The following is a 12,865-nucleotide window of genomic DNA, read 5'->3' as shown; positions in this document are numbered from 1 at the left end:
CTCCCACCCAGTATTCCCCCAAGTCTCCCAATAAAAATTGTACCTCATTTGTGTGGGTAGGCCTAGCGCCCACGAAAGGAAATGGCCTAAAACACAACGTGGACACATCACATTTTTTCACAGAAAACAGAGGTGTATTTAAAAAGTGCCTACCTGTGGATTTTGGCCTCTCGCTCAGCCGGGACCAGGGGAAGCCTAGCAAACCAGTGCATTTTCGAAAACTAGACACCTAGGTGAATCCAAGATGGGGTGACTTGTGGGGCTCTGACCAGGTTCTATTACCCAGAATCCTGTGCAAAACTCAAAATTTGGCCAAACAAATACTTTTTCCTCTCATTTCGGAGACAGAAAGTTCTGGAATCTGAGAGGAGCCACAAATTTCCTCCCACCCAGTGTTCCCCCAAGTCTCCCAATGAAAATGGTACCTCACTTGTGTGGGTAGGCCTAGCGCCCAGGAAAGGAAATGGCCCAAAACACAACGTGGACACATCACATTTTTTCACAGAAAACAGAGGTGTTTTTTACAAAGTGCCTACCTGTGGATTTTGGCCTCTAGCTAAGCCGGCACCTGGGGAAAACTAGCAAACCTGCACAGTTTTGAAATTAGACACCTAGGGGAATCCAAGATGTGGTGACTGACCAGGTTCTGTTACCCAGAATCCTTTGCAAACCTCAAAATTTGGCCAAAAAAAACACTTTTTCCTCTCATTTCAGTGACAGAAAGTTCTGGAATCTGAGACGAGCCACAAATTTCCTTCCACCCAGCATCCCCCCAAGTCTCTCGATAAAAATGGTACCTCATTTGTCTGGGTAGGCCTAGCGCCCACGAAAGGAAATGGCCCAAAACACAACGTGGACACATCACATTTTTTCACAGAAAACAGAGGTGTATTTAAAAAGTGCCTACCTGTGGATTTTGGCCTCTCGCTCAGCCGGGACCAGGGGAAACCTAGCAAACCAGTGCATTTTCGAAAACTAGACACCTAGGTGAATCCAAGATGGGGTGACTTGTGGGGCTCTGACCAGGTTCTATTACCCAGAATCCTGTGCAAAACTCAAAATTTGGAAAAAAAAACACTTTTTCCTCTCATTTCAGTGACAGAAAGTTCTGGAATCTGAGAGGAGCCACAAAATTCCTTCCACCCAGCATTCCCCCAAGTCTCCCAATATAAATGGTACCTCACTTGTGTGGGTAGGCCTAGCACCCAGGAAAGAAATGGCCCAAAACACGTGGACACATCACATTTTTTCACAGAAAACAGAGGTGTTTTTTACAAAGTGCCTACCTGTGGATTTTGGCATCTAGCTCAGCCGGCACCTGGGGAAACCTAGCAAACCTGCACAGTTTTGAAAACTAGACACCTAGGGGAATCCAAGATGGGGTGACTGATCAGGTTCTGTTACCCAGAATCCTTTGCAACCTCAAAATTTGGCCAAAAAAACACTTTTTCCTCTCATTTCGGTGAGAGAAAGTTCTGGAATCTGAGACGAGCCACAAATTTCCTTCCACCCAGCGTTCCCCCAAGTCTCTCGATAAAAATGGTACCTCATTTGTGTGGGTAGGCCTAACACCCACGAAAGGAAATGGACCAAAACACAACGAGGACACATCACATTTTTTCACAGAAAACAGAGGTGTTTTGTTAAAAGTGCCTACCTGTGGATTTTGGCCTCTAGCTCGGCCGGCACCTGGGACAACCTAGCAAACCTGCACAGTTTTGAAAATTAGACACCTAAGGGAATCCAAGATCGGGTGACTTGCGGGGCTCTGACCAGGTTCTGTTACCCAGAATCCTTTGCAAACCTCAAAATTTGGCCAAACAAATACTTTTTCCTCTCATTTTGGAGACAGAAAGTTCTGGAATCTGAGAGGAGCCACAAATTTCATCCCACCCAGTGTTCCCCCAAGTCTCCCAATGAAAATGGTACCTCACTTGTGTGGGTAGGCCTAGCGCCCAGGAAAGGAAATGGCCAAAAACACAACGTGGACACATCACATTTTTTCACAGAACACAGAGGTGTTTTTAACAAAGTGCCTACCTGTAGATTTTGCCCTCTAGCTCAGCCGGCATCTGGGGAAACTTAGCAAACCTGTGCAGTTTTGAAAACTAGACACCTAGGGGAATCCAAGATGGGGTGACTGACCAGGTTCTGTTACCCAGAATCCTTTGCAAACCTCAAAGTTTGGCCAAAAAAACACTTTTTCCTCTCATTTCGGTGACAGAAAGTTGTGGCATCTGAGAGGAGCCACATATTTCCTCCCACCCAGTATTCCCCCAAGTCTCCCAATAAAAATTGTACCTCATTTGTGTGGGTAGGCCTAGCGCCCACGAAAGGAAATGGCCCAAAACACAACGTGGACACATCACATTTATTTAGAGAAAACAGAGGTGTTTTTTACAAAAGTGCCTACCTGTGGATTTTGGCCTCTAGCTCTGCCAGCACCTGGGGAAACCCAGAAAACCTGTGCATTTTCGAAAACTAGACACCTAGGTGAATCCAAGATGGGGTGATTTGTGGGGCTCTGACCAGGTTCTATTTCCCAGAATCCTTTGCAAAACTCCAAATTTGGCCAAAAAACACTTTTTAATCCCATTTCGGTGACAAAAAGTTCTGGAATCTGAGAGAAGCCACAAATTTCCTTCCACCCAGAGTTCCCCCTCGCCTCCCGATAAAAATGCCATCTCACTTGTGTGGGTAGGCCTAGCGCCCACGAAGGGAAATGGCCCAAAACACAACGTGGACACATCCCTTCTTTTCACAGAAAACAGAGGTGTTTTTTACAAAGTGCCTACCTGTGGATTTTGGCCTCTAGCTCAGCCGGCACCTGTGGAAACCTAGCAAACCTGCACAGTTTTGAAATTAGACACCTAGGCGAATCCAAGATGGGGTGATTGACCAGGTTCTGTTACCCAGAATCCTTTGCAAACCTCAAAATTTGTCCAAAAAAACACTTTTTCCTCTCATTTCAGTGACCGAAAGTTCTGGAATCTGAGACGAGCCACAAATTTCCTTCCACCCAGCATTCCCCCAAGTCTCTCGATAAAAATGGTAACTCATTTGTGTGGGTAGGCCTAGCGCCCACGAAAGGAAATTGCCCAAAACAAAACGTGGAGACATCACATTTTTTCACAGAAAACAGAGGTGTTTTTTACAAAGTGTCTACATGTGGATTTTGGCCTCTAGCTCAGCCGGCAACTGGGGAAACCGAGCAAACCTGCACAGCTTTGAAAACTAGACACCTAGGGGAATCCAAGATGGGGTGACTGATCAGGTTCTGTTACCCAGAATCCTTTGCAACCTCAAAATTTGGCAAAAAAAACACTTTTTCCTCTCATTTCGGTGACAGAAAGTTCTGGAATCTGAGACGAGCCACAAATTTCCTTCCACCCAGCGTTCCCCCAAGTCTCTTGATAAAAATGGTACATCATTTGTGTGGATAGGCCTAGCGCCCACGAAAGGAAATGGCCCAAAACACAACGTGGACACATCACATTTTTTCACAGAAAACAGAGGTGTTTTTTAAAAATTGCCTACCTGTGGATTTTGGCCTCTAGCTCGGCCGGCACCTGGGACAACCTAGCAAAGCTGTGCAGTTTTGAAAATTAGACACCTAGGGGAATCCAAGATGGGGTGACTGACCAGGATCTGTTACCCAGAATCCTTTGCAAACCTCAAAATTTGGCCAAAAAAACACTTTTTCCTCTCATTTCGGTGACAGAAAGTTCTGGAATCTGAGACGAGCCACAAATTTCCTTCCACCCAGCCTTCCCCCAAGTCTCTTCATAAAAATGGTACCTCATTTGTGTCGGTAGGCCTAGCGCCCACGAAAGGAAATGGCCCAAAACACAACGTGAACACATCACTTTTTTCACAGAAAACAGAGGTGTTTTTTACAAAGTGCCTACCTGTGGATATTGGCCTCTAGCTCAGCCGGCACCTGGGGAAACCTAGCAAACCAGTCCATTTTCGAAAACTAGATACCTAGGTGAATCCAAGATGGGGTGACTTGTGGGGCTCTGACCAGGTTCTATTACCCAGAATCCTGTGCAAAACTCAAAATTTGGCCAAACAAATACTTTTTCCTCTCATTTCGGAGACAGAAAGTTCTGGAATCTGAGAGGAGCCACAAATTTCCTTCCACCCAGTGTTCCCCCAAGTCTCTTGATAAAAATGGTAACTCATTTGTGTGGGTAGGCCTAGCGCCCACGAAAGGAAATTGCCCAAAACACAACGTGGAGACATCACATTTTTTCACAGAAAACAGAGGTGTTTTTTACAAAGTGTCTACATGTGGATTTTGGCCTCTAGCTCAGCCGGCAACTGGGGAAACCGAGCAAACCTGCACAGCTTTGAAAACTAGACACCTAGGGGAATCCAAGATGGGGTGACTGATCAGGTTCTGTTACCCAGAATCCTTTGCAACCTCAAAATTTGGCAAAAAAAACACTTTTTCCTCTCATTTCGGTGACAGAAAGTTCTGGAATCTGAGACGAGCCACAAATTTCCTTCCACCCAGCGTTCCCCCAAGTCTCTTGATAAAAATGGTACATCATTTGTGTGGATAGGCCTAGCGCCCACGAAAGGAAATGGCCCAAAACACAACGTGGACACATCACATTTTTTCACAGAAAACAGAGGTGTTTTTTAAAAATTGCCTACCTGTGGATTTTGGCCTCTAGCTCGGCCGGCACCTGGGACAACCTAGCAAAGCTGTGCAGTTTTGAAAATTAGACACCTAGGGGAATCCAAGATGGGGTGACTGACCAGGATCTGTTACCCAGAATCCTTTGCAAACCTCAAAATTTGGCCAAAAAAACACTTTTTCCTCTCATTTCGGTGACAGAAAGTTCTGGAATCTGAGACGAGCCACAAATTTCCTTCCACCCAGCCTTCCCCCAAGTCTCTTCATAAAAATGGTACCTCATTTGTGTCGGTAGGCCTAGCGCCCACGAAAGGAAATGGCCCAAAACACAACGTGAACACATCACTTTTTTCACAGAAAACAGAGGTGTTTTTTACAAAGTGCCTACCTGTGGATATTGGCCTCTAGCTCAGCCGGCACCTGGGGAAACCTAGCAAACCAGTCCATTTTCGAAAACTAGATACCTAGGTGAATCCAAGATGGGGTGACTTGTGGGGCTCTGACCAGGTTCTATTACCCAGAATCCTGTGCAAAACTCAAAATTTGGCCAAACAAATACTTTTTCCTCTCATTTCGGAGACAGAAAGTTCTGGAATCTGAGAGGAGCCACAAATTTCCTTCCACCCAGTGTTCCCCCAAGTCTCTTGATAAAAATGGTAACTCATTTGTGTGGGTAGGCCTAGCGCCCACGAAAGGAAATTGCCCAAAACACAACGTGGAGACATCACATTTTTTCACAGAAAACAGAGGTGTTTTTTACAAAGTGTCTACATGTGGATTTTGGCCTCTAGCTCAGCCTGCAACTGGGGAAACCGAGCAAACCTGCACAGCTTTGAAAACTAGACACCTAGGGGAATCCAAGATGGGGTGACTGATCAGGTTCTGTTACCCAGAATCCTTTGCAACCTCAAAATTTGGCCAAAAAAACACTTTTTCCTCTCATTTCGGTGACAGAAAGTTCTGGAATCTGAGACGAGCCACAAATTTCCTTCCACCCAGCGTTCCCCCAAGTCTCTTGATAAAAATGGTACATCATTTGTGTGGGTAGGCCTAGCGCCCACGAAAGGAAATGGCCCAAAACACAACGTGGACACATCACATTTTTTCACAGAAAACAGAGGTGTTTTTTAAAAATTGCCTACCTGTGGATTTTGGCCTCTAGCTCGGCCGGCACCTGGGACAACCTAGCAAAGCTGTGCAGTTTTGAAAATTAGACACCTAGGGGAATCCAAGATGGGGTGACTGACCAGGATCTGTTACCCAGAATCCTTTGCAAACCTCAAAATTTGGCCAAAAAAACACTTTTTCCTCTCATTTCGGTGACAGAAAGTTCTGGAATCTGAGACGAGCCACAAATTTCCTTCCACCCAGCCTTCCCCCAAGTCTCTTCATAAAAATGGTACCTCATTTGTGTCGGTAGGCCTAGCGCCCACGAAAGGAAATGGCCCAAAACACAACGTGGACACATCACTTTTTTCACAGAAAACAGAGGTGTTTTTTACAAAGTGCCTACCTGTGGATATTGGCCTCTAGCTCAGCCGGCACCTGGGGAAACCTAGCAAACCAGTCCATTTTCGAAAACTAGATACCTAGGTGAATCTAAGATGGGGTGACTTGTGGGGCTCTGACCAGGTTCTATTACCCAGGATCCTGTGCAAAACTCAAAATTTGGCCAAAAAAACATTTTTTCCCTCTCATTTCGGTGACAGAAAGTTCTGGAATCTGAGAGGAGCCACAAATTTCCTTCCACCCAGCATTCCCCCAAGTCTCCCAATATAAATGGTACCTCACTTGTGTGCGTAGCCCTAGCGCCCACAAAAGGAAATTGCCCAAAACACAACGTGGACACATAAAATTTTTTCACAGAATACAGAGGTGTTTTTTACAAAGTGTCTACATGTGGATTTTGGCCTCTAGCTCAGCCGGCACCTGGGGAAACCGAGGAAACCTGCACAGCTTTGAAAACTAGACACCTAGGGGAATCCAAGTTGGGGTGACTGATCAGGTTCTGTTACCCAGAATCCTTTGCAACCTCAAAATGTGGCACAAAAAAACACTTTTTCCTCTCATTTCGGTGACAGAAACTTCTGGAATCTGAGACGAACCACAAATTTCCTTCCACCCAGCGTTCCCCCAAATCTCTCGATAAAAATGGTACCTCATTTGTGTGGGCAGGCCTAACACCCACGAAAGGAAAAGGCCCAAAACACAAGGTGGACACATCAAATTTTTTCACAGAAACAGAGGTGTTTTTTAAAAAGTGCCTACCTGTGGATTTTGGCCTCTAGCTCGGCTGGCACCTGGGAAAACCTAGCAAACCTGCGTAGTTTTGAAAACTAGACACCTAGGGGAATCCAAGATGGGGTGACTGGTTGGGCTCTGACCAGGTTCTGTTACCCAGAATCCTTTGCAAACCTCAAAATGTTGCCAAACAAATACTTTTTCCTCTCATTTCGGTGACAGAAAGTTCTGGAATCTGATAGGAGCCACAAATTTCCTCCCACCCAGTGTTCCCCCAAGTCTCCCAATGAAAATGGTACCTCACTTGTGTGGGTAGGCCTAGCGCCCAGGAAAGGAAATGGCCCAAAAGACAACGTGGACACATCACATTTTTTCACAGAAAACAGAGGTGTTTTTTACAAAGTGCCTACCTGTGGATTTTGGCCTCTAGCTAAGGCGGCACCTGGGAAAACCTAGCAAACCTGTACAGTTTTGAAAATTACACACCTAGGGGAATCCAAGATCGGGTGACTTGTGGGGCTCTGACCAGGTTCTGTTTCCCAGAATCCATTGCAAACCTCAAAATGTGGCCAAACAAATACTTTTTCCTCTCATTTTGGAGACAGAAAGTTCTGGAATCTGAGAGGAGCCACAAATTTCCTCCCACCCAGTGTTCCCCAAAGTCTCCCAATGAAAATGGTACCTCACTTGTGTAGGTAGGCCTAGCGCCCAGGAAAGGAAATAGCCCAAAACACAACGTGGACACATCACATTTTTTCACAGAACACAGAGGTGTTTTTTACAAAGTGCCTACCTGTGGATTTTGGCCTCTAGCTCAGCCGGCACCTGGGAAAACCTAGCAAACCTGTACAGTTTTGAAAACTAGACACCCAGGGGAATCCAAGATGGGATGACTGACCAGGTTCTGTTACACAGAATCCTTTGCAAACCTCAAAATTTGGCCAAAAAAACACTTTTTCCTCTCATTTCGGTGACAGAAAGTTCTGGAATCTGAGACGAGCCACAAATTTCCTTCCACCCAGCGTTCCCCCAAGTCTCTCGATAAAAATTGTACCTCATTTGTGTGGGTAGGCCTAGCGCCCACGAAAGGAAATGGCCCAAAACACAACGTGGACACATCACATTTATTTAGAGAAAACAGAGGTGTTTTTTACAAAAGTGCCTACCTGTGGATTTTGGCCTCTAGCTCTGCCAGCACCTGGGGAAACCCAGCAAACCTGTGCATTTTCGAAAACTAGACACCTAGGTGAATCCAAGATGGGGTGATTTGTGGGGCTCTGACCAGGTTCTATTTCCCAGAATCCTTTGCAAAACTCCAAATTTGGCCAAAAAACACTTTTTAATCTCATTTCGGTGACAAAAAGTTCTGGAATCTGAGAGAAGCCACAAATTTCCTTCCACCCAGAGTTCCCCCTCGTCTCCCGATAAAAATGCCATCTCACTTGTGTGGGTAGGCCTAGCGCCCACGAAGGGAAATGGCCCAAAACACAACGTAGACATGTCCGTTTTTTTCACAGAAAACAGAGGTGTTTTTTACAAAGTGCCCACCTGTGGATTTTGGCCTCTAGCTCAGCCGGCACCTGTGGAAACCTAGCAAACCTGCACAGTTTTGAAATTAGACACCTAGGCGAATCCAAGATGGGGTGATTGACCAGGTTCTGTTACCCAGAATCCTTTGCAAACCTCAAAATTTGTCCAAAAAAACACTTTTTCCTCTCATTTCAGTGACAGAAAGTTCTGGAATCTGAGACGAGCCACACATTTCCTTCCACCCAGCATTCCCCCAAGTCTCTCGATAAAAATAGTACCTCATTTGTGTGGGTAGGCCTAGAGCCCACGAAAGGAAATGGCCCAAAACACAACGTGGACACATCACATTTTTCACAGAAAACAGAGGTGTATTTAAAAAGTGCCTACCTGTGGATTTTGGCCTCTCGCTCAGCCGGGACCAGGGGAAGCCTAGCAAACCAGTGCATTTTCGAAAACTAGACACCTAGGTGAATCCAAGATGGGGTGACTTGTGGGGCTCTGACCAGGTTCTATTACCCAGAATCCTGTGCAAAACTCAAAATTTGGCCAAACAAATACTTTTTCCTCTCATTTCGGAGACAGAAAGTTCTGGAATCTGAGACGAGCCACAAATTTCCTCCCACCCAGTGTTCCCCCAAGTCTCCCAATGAAAATGGTACCTCACTTGTGTGGGTAGGCCTAGCGCCCAGGAAAGGAAATGGCCCAAAACACAACGTGGACACATCACATTTTTTCACAGAAAACAGAGGTGTATTTTACAAAGGGCCTACCTGTGGATTTTGGCCTCTAGCTAAGCCGGCACCTGGGGAAAACTAGCAAACCTGCACAGTTTTGAAATTAGACACCTAGGGGAATCCAAGATGTGGTGACTGACCAGGTTCTGTTACCCAGAATCCTTTGCAAACCTCAAAATTTGGCCAAAAAAACACTTTTTCCTCTCATTTCAGTGACAGAAAGTTCTGGAATCTGAGACGAGCCACAAATTTCCTTCCACCCAGCATCCCCCCAAGTCTCTCGATAAAAATGGTACCTCATTTGTGTGGGTAGGCCTAGCGCCCACGAAAGGAAATGGCCCAAAACACAACGTGGACACATCACATTTTTTCACAGAAAACAGAGGTGTATTTAAAAAGTGCCTACCTGTGGATTTTGGCCTCTCGCTCAGCCGGGACCAGGGGAAACCTAGCAAACCAGTGCATTTTCGAAAACTAGACACCTAGGTGAATCCAAGATGGGGTGACTTGTGGGGCTCTGACCAGGTTCTATTACCCAGAATCCTGTGCAAAACTCAAAATTTGGCCCAAAAAACACTTTTTCCTCTCATTTCGGTGACAGAAAGTTCTGGAATCTGAGAGGAGCCACAAATTTCCTTCCACCCAGCATTCCCCCAAGTCTCCCAATATAAATGGTACCTCACTTGTGTGGGTAGGCCTAGCACCCAGGAAAGAAATGGCCCAAAACACAACGTGGACACATCACATTTTTTCACAGAAAACAGAGGTGTTTTTTACAAAGTGCCTACCTGTGGATTTTGGCCTCTAGCTCAGCCGGCACCTGGGGAAACCTAGCAAACCTGAACAGTTTTGAAAACTAGACACCTAGGGGAATCCAAGATGGGGTGACTGATCAGGTTCTGTTACCCAGAATCCTTTGCAACCTCAAAATTTGGCCAAAAAAACACTTTTTCCTCTCATTTCGGTGACAGAAAGTTCTGGAATCTGAGACGAGCCACAAATTTCCTTCCACCCAGCGTTCCCCCAAGTCTCTCGATAAAAATGGTACCTCATTTGTGTGGGTAGGCCTAACACCCACGAAAGGAAATGGACCAAAACACAACGAGGACACATCACATTTTTTCACAGAAAACAGAGGTGTTTTTTTAAAAGTGCCTACCTGTGGATTTTGGCCTCTAGCTCGCCCGGCACCTGGGACAACCTAGCAAACCTGCACAGTTTTGAAAATTAGACACCTAAGGGAATCCAAGATCGGGTGACTTGTGGGGCTCTGACCAGGTTCTGTTACCCAGAATCCTTTGCAAACCTCAAAATTTGGCCAAACAAATACTTTTTCCTCTCATTTTGGAGACAGAAAGTTCTGGAATCTGAGAGGAGCCACAAGTTTCCTCCCACCCAGTGTTCCCCCAAGTCTCCCAATGAAAATGGTACCTCACTTGTGTAGGTAGGCCTAGCGCCCAGGAAAGGAAATGGCCCAAAACACAACGTGGACACATCACATTTTTTCACAGAACACAGAGGTGTTTTTTACAAAGTGCCTACCTGTAGATTTTGCCCTCTAGCTCAGCCGGCATCTGGGGAAACTTAGCAAACCTGTGCAGTTTTGAAAACTAGACACCTAGGGGAATCCAAGATGGGGTGACTGACCAGGTTCTGTTACCCAGAATCATTTGCAAACCTCAAAATTTGACCAAAAAAATACTTTTTGCTCTCATTTCAGTGACAGAAAGTTCTGGAATCTGAGACGAGCCACAAATTTCCTTCCACCCAGCCTTCCCCCAAGTCTCTTGATAAAAATGGCACCTCATTTGTGTCGGTAGGCCTAGCGCCCACGAAGGGAAATGGCCCAAAACACAACGTGGACACATCCCTTTTTTTCACAGAAAACAGAGGTGTTTTTTACAAAGTGCCTACCTGTGGATTTTGGCCTCTAGCTCAGCCGGCACCTGTTGAAACCTTGCAAACCTGCACAGTTTTGAAATTAGACACCTAGGGGAATCCAAGATGTGGTGACTGACCAGGTTCTGTTACCCAGAATCCTTTGCAAACCTCAAAATTTGGCCAAAAATACACTTTTTCCTCTCATTTCAGTGACAGAAAGTTCTGGAATATGAGACGAGCCACAAATTTCCTTCCCCCCAGCATCCCCCCAAGTCTCTCGATACAAATGGTACCTCATTTGTGTGGGTAGGCCTAGCGCCCACGAAAGGAAATGGCCCAAAACACAACGTGGACACATCCCATTTTTTCACAGAAAACAGAGGTGTATTTAAAAAGTGCCTACCTGTGGATTTTGGCCTCTCGCTCAGCCGGGACCAGGGGAAGCCTAGCAAACCAGTGCATTTTCGAAAACTAGACACCTAGTTGAATCCAAGATGGGGTGACTTGTGGGGCTCTGACCAGGTTCTATTACCCAGAATCCTGTGCAAAACTCAAAATTTGGCCAAACAAATACTTTTTCCTCTCATTTCGGAGACAGAAAGTTCTGGAATCTGAGAGGAGCCACAAATTTCCTCCCACCCAGTGTTCCCCCAAGTCTCCCAATGAAAATGGTACCTCACTTGTGTGGGTAGGCCTAGCGCCAAGGAAAGGAAATGGCCCAAAACACAACGTGGACACATCACATTTTTTCACAGAAAACAGAGGTGTTTTTTACAAAGTGCCTACCTGTGGATTTTGGCCTCTAGCTAAGCCGGCACCTGGGGAAATCTAGCAAACCTGCACAGTTTTGAAATTAGACACCTAGGGGAATCCAAGATGTGGTGACTGACCAGGTTCTGTTACCCAGAATCCTTTGCAAACCTCAAAATTTGGCCAAAAAAACACTTTTTCCTCTCATTTCAGTGACAGAAAGTTCTGGAATCTGAGACGAGCCACAAATTTCCTTCCCCCCAGCATCCCCCCAAGTCTCTCGATACAAATGGTACCTCATTTGTGTGGGTAGGCCTAGCGCCCACGAAAGGAAATGGCCCAAAACACAACGTGGACACATCACTTTTTTCACAGAAAACAGAGGTGTTTTTTACAAAGAGCCTACCTGTGGATTTTGGCCTCTAGCTCAGCCGGCAACTGGGGAAACCGAGCAAACCTGCACAGCTTTGAAAACTAGACACCTAGGGGAATCCAAGATGGGGTGACTGATCAGGTTCTGTTACCCAGAATCCTTTGCAACCTCAAAATTTGGCCAAAAAACCACTTTTTCCTCTCATTTCAGTGACAGAAAGTTCTGGAATCTGAGACGAGCCACAAATTTCCTTCCACCCAGCGTTCCCCCAAGTCTCTTGATAAAAATGGTACATCATTTGTGTGGGTAGGCCTAGCGCCCACGAAAGGAAATGGCCCAAAACACAACGTGGACACATCACATTTTTTCACAGAAAACAGAAGTTTTTTTTACAAAGTGCCTACATGTGGATTTTGGCTTCTAGCTCAGCCGGCACCTGGGGAAACCTAGCAAACCAGTACATTTTTGAAAACTAGACACCTATGTGAATCCAAGATGGGGTGGCTTGTGGGGCTCTGACCAGGTTCTATTACCCAGAATCCTGTGCAAAACTCCAAATTTGGCCAAACAAATACTTTTTCCTCTCATTTCGGAGACAGAAAGTTCTGGAATCTGAGAGGAGCCACAAATTTCCTCCCACCCAGTGTTCCCCCAAGTCTCCCAATGAAAATGGTACCTCACTTGTGTGGGTAGGCCTAGCGCCCAGGAAAG

This window comes from Pleurodeles waltl, chromosome 3_1 (genome assembly GCF_031143425.1).
Source record: "Pleurodeles waltl isolate 20211129_DDA chromosome 3_1, aPleWal1.hap1.20221129, whole genome shotgun sequence".
NCBI lineage: Eukaryota > Metazoa > Chordata > Amphibia > Caudata > Salamandridae > Pleurodeles > Pleurodeles waltl.
The sequence above is the reverse complement of the archived record's forward strand: the minus strand, read 5'-3'. Positions refer to the sequence as shown.